We start from the raw sequence: 4,581 nt of genomic DNA, 5'->3' as shown, positions 1-4,581 counted from the left end.
TGCACATGGCAGCCAGCCATGGAAGTGGAGCTCTTGACACAACCACCTGCTTTCTGCATACCTGTTCCCATCCCTTATTCACTGCCATTTATGTAAACTTCAAAAACCTGTTCATGGGGGCCCCTGGGTAGCTCAGTCAGGTGAGCACCCCGCTCTTGGTATCTGCTCAGGTCATATTCTCATGGGTCCTGGGATCCAGCCCTGGGTAGGACTCTGGGCTCAGCACGGAGTCTGCTTGAAGCTTCTTTCCCTCTGCCCCTCCCCATCGCTCTCTCTCTCTCTCTCTCTCAAGTAAATAAATATTTTTTTTTAAAAAACCGGTTCATGTTTATTAATGACAGTCTAGAGTATATCAAAGAAGTGTAGCATTTAAAAACTGGAGATTATTTGATAATGATGAGATTGCCAAGGAAAATCAAATTCCTTCACATTTGAAATCCTCTCAATTCTACTGGCTCCATGGCTTTGGAACAAGAGCTCAGGGTTTTCAAACTTCAAGCATTTTCCAAAGGAAGGGGACCCAAACTTGAGATACTCCAAATATTAACTGTTGCTTTGTATGCCATGAATGTCAGGGGCCTTTGGCAGGAAAGGTCCATTGTCTCTATTGTAGTGATAGTAAAATACAAAATGTGCTATTATATAATGCATATATTAGATGCATATATGAGAATGAGGCACGTGCACCTGCAGCGAGCAGAGCGAGAGAAATGGAGGACCAATTCAGTTTTGTGTGATACAGAGAATCTGTTGTAGCGGGAGATGGCCCTGGGCTCAAACCCCAGCTTCAATTTCCTCTTCTCCAGGGAGTCGTTGTCAAGGTTCGCAGAAACAGAATACACCAAAGACGTCAACTCTGTCTCTAGGCAAGGTCACATTTCCATTTAGTCCAAAACAATAGTGCCATCGAAACCCTAGCTTGATTGCAGGGTATCGGTTCCTCTCACCAAGACTTCCAACTCTCTTCCACCCCCAACAGGAGCATATCACGTGCTCACAGTGAACAGCCCGCCGTCACTGCCTTGTGGGTTGTCTGTCTACTTAAGCTCAGGTTGTGTCATATAGCCTAAGGTTTCTACCATAGCAGTGCTCCTGAATCTCCAATGCTTTGTATGCAAAACTTTGTTTCTAACTCACACGGAATCCACAGAGCATCCAAGGACTTCAGCACAGTTGTCCCCATGCCACTTGTCCCTGCTGTCTATACGGCTAGGGAGGACTGGGGCTGGATGGTGCACATGGAGCTACTATTTTGCTGGACCCTAAAGAAGCCCCGATCCACCCACAATCCCACAAAATCTCTCATGAAACCAGCTCCTTGGGCTGATGTCCTCCATGTCCCCTTTTCTGCATGCAAATCTCTGAAAACAGACTTTCAAGGACCAGCTCCCTTTCCCCAGGGATACAGCACAGTTTGAACACATCCTACATGCATTTCCTCTTGCCAGTCCTTGCCAAGGCCCTGCTGGAGACCCATACGGTGCTGACTTAGCCTCTCCCACTGCGAAATGACTGATGGAGGTCCTGTATCAAATGAAAACCGTCTCGCACTCCCAAACCATTGCAGAAGCCTCCACTTAAACCTTCTGGATGGCTGGGGTGACTTTTTGAGAATGATATTTGTAAATAGATGGCTCTCAGGACAGAGGCAGCAGCTGCAGAGGAGTCCTCCAGTTTCCTCATCCAAGAGCATAACAAAATGGTCACAGCTTCTCAGAGATCATTTTTCTGGCTCCTATCCAGGATGATTAAAAAAAAAAATCTAAGGTACTGATTTCAGCTAGAGCAGCCTGTTACTTAAAATCTTGGCACATGACAAAAAGAAAAGAAGAAAGAAAGAAAAAGGAAAAAAGAGAGAAACAAGAAGGAAGGAAGGGAGGAAAAGAAAAACAGACAGGGTGGAGAACAGACGAAACTCCTTTCCTTGTCTCACCTGGGGTTGGTTACAGCGTTGCAGAACTTGCCAGGACCTTCAAGATATCTAGTTCTATGACCTTTTTCAGAGAAGGAAATCTGAGCCTTGGAGAGGTGGAGGTATTTGTCTCAAATCACAGAGCCAGAAATAGATGAACTAAAACTTGGTGCCGCACTCTGCACAGCCCCGTGTTGTCTAGAGAAGCACCAGCTCCGATGAGTATCTCTCCCAGGTTTGCACCGGAGATTCCAGCCACCCGTCTGTACAAAGGGACGTGGTCTCTGTGCTGAGAGAACCGTGCTTGTTGGAGCCACTGGCCACAGGCCAGAGAAGCAGTGCTCTGGAAAGGGCTCAGGGGGACCGAGGGGAAAGGGAAGGAGCCTCCCAGCTGGGGGGACGCTTGGCTCTCCACTGAGGAGCACAGAGGAATCCTTCCCAGGGAACTATTGAGAAATCCCTCCAGGATGGTAAAGGACTCCAAGTGCCTAATTGTTGGCCAAGGATGAAATACTAATGTGAACAAAGTCAATTAAATACATTACTTTGTTACTTTCTTTCTTCTTCCTCCTTCCCTCCTGTCTTCTCTTCTCCCTGTCCCCCCTTCTCCCTTCTCTTCCCATTTTTCTTCTCTTTCTTCCTCTCCTCTTTCTTTCATGAATCCCAAAGTGATTTCTCTCTTCAGGTATCTAAACCCTCGCTGTTTAGAAATCCCAGCATATCTATCAATTTTCCATGGACTGTGTGGTGGTGCCCACAGTGCAGAGACTTTGTGCGTGACTGAGGTCTTTGCCAATCCTTCACTATTCCTTTCTCTCACTAAGCGGTACATTTGTACTGTTCTTTTCTTTTTCTTTCTTCTTTCTTTTTTTTGGTGGGGTCTGGGAAGAGTAGAGGGAGAGGGAGAGAGAGAATCTTAAGCAGGTTCCACGCTCAGTGCAGGGCCTGATTTGGGGCTGGATCTAACGACCCTGAGATCATGACCTGGCCTGAAATCAAGAGTTGGACACTTAATTGACGGAGCCACTCGGGCACCCCAGGTTTATGCCGTTCTGAACAGATGCAGTAGCTAAAGCATGGAGCTAGGGGTTGGTCAAATAGACCTGGATTAGAATTCCGACTCTATCCCTGTCTGGCTGTGTGTCCTTGGGGAAGTCATTCACTGTCTCTGAGTCTCACTTTCCACCGCTGACCACAGGGGACAAGCACAGACCACAGGGAATCAAGAGGGTGAAACATGAGATGCTTCCCATCACCCAAGTTCTCTGTCTCTTCCTGATCTTTGAAGTTTGCCTTCCTGTTCCCTCTGGTGTCCATTCCTATGTGCCAGATGAAAAAGATGATTCATTTATTCATTCCTTAAGTAGCGACAGCATAGACCACGCACTGGGTTAGGCCCAAGGAGTCAGGAATGAACAGAAAACACACAATTTTGAACCTAGAGATTTGAACCCAGCAGCCTGACTCAGGCTGTGATTCCACCATCATGGGGCCCTGCCTCAACTCCATCAAGCGGGGAGACACTCTCAAGTATCTCTCCTCAGATCCAAATCATAGAACGATGTTGAATCACTCTGTGTGTTTCAGAATAACCTGTGGCGCTTAGGGAAAAAAAAAGAAAAAGTCAGATTCCCAAAGCCCGGCCCCATCCCTGTGACTCAGAATCTTTGGAAGTGGAGTCTTCTTAGTTAAACTTTTTTTTCTTTAAATATTTTATTTATTTGTTTGAGAGAGAGGCATAGTGAAAAGAAGCATGAGCAGGGAGGAGAGGGAGAAGCAGGCTCTCCAGAAGCAGGGGGCCTGAGGCAGGGCTCAATCCCAGGACCCTAGGATCATGACCTGAGCCCAAGGCAGACACTTAACTGACTGAGTCACCCAGGCACCTCCTTAGTTAAACTTTTTTAAAAAGCTCCCTGGTGCCTTGTATGTATAAGCCATGATTAGAACACTGATGCAGGAGCGGACATGGAATTTAAGACAACCTTAGGAATCTACTGAAGAATGGGGTCTGTGGCCCATCGTGGGATGGAAGCAAACCCAGGACCATCCGGTTGAACTATGGTCTTCCTCCATCTCTGTCTTCTCTCCACTTGTGAGACGGTCTGAGCCATATGTCCCCATTTTGCATACATCAGAAACCTCATGTGATGTGTTGAAAGAAGTTGTGTCCAGAAGTTCTTCAGTAGGATCCTACAGTAGGATTTTAGGGTGCAGACAGAAAGACCCAAACTGAAAGGGGAAGACAGACAGGATAGTCTGGGAAGGAAAGAAGCTGAGAAAACACTAGCCTGACTTTTCCAACTCCCATCTCTCAAACTCCCCCGGGGCTGAGAGTCAGAAAGAAGCCCCAAACTGGAAGAACTCCTTAAAAAAACGTAAATTCTATCTTCACCACCACCATTTGCAAAACAGCTGCTTTCCGTTCCAGAGGTCTGTGGGTGTGGCTACTGGGTGTCCCTTGATCCTCCTTTTATCTTGTGTTCTAAACCTGAGACCCTTCAGAGATCTAGAGTCTGCCTGTCGGGGCACATCAGAGTTCTGTCTAAAGCCCTGTGGGAGGCTGAATGATGGTCCCGAAGACGTCCACACCCTAGTCCCCCAGAACCTGTGAAGATGGCACCTTACATGGCACAGGGATTTGGCTGATGTGATCAAGGTAAAAATTTTGA

This window comes from Eumetopias jubatus, unplaced genomic scaffold (assembly GCF_037043125.1).
Source record: "Eumetopias jubatus isolate StellerSeaLion01/CBP00866 unplaced genomic scaffold, mEumJub1_p1.0 scaffold_2, whole genome shotgun sequence".
In the NCBI taxonomy this organism is placed as follows: Eukaryota; Metazoa; Chordata; class Mammalia; order Carnivora; family Otariidae; genus Eumetopias; species Eumetopias jubatus.
Note: the sequence above shows the minus strand (reverse complement) of the source record.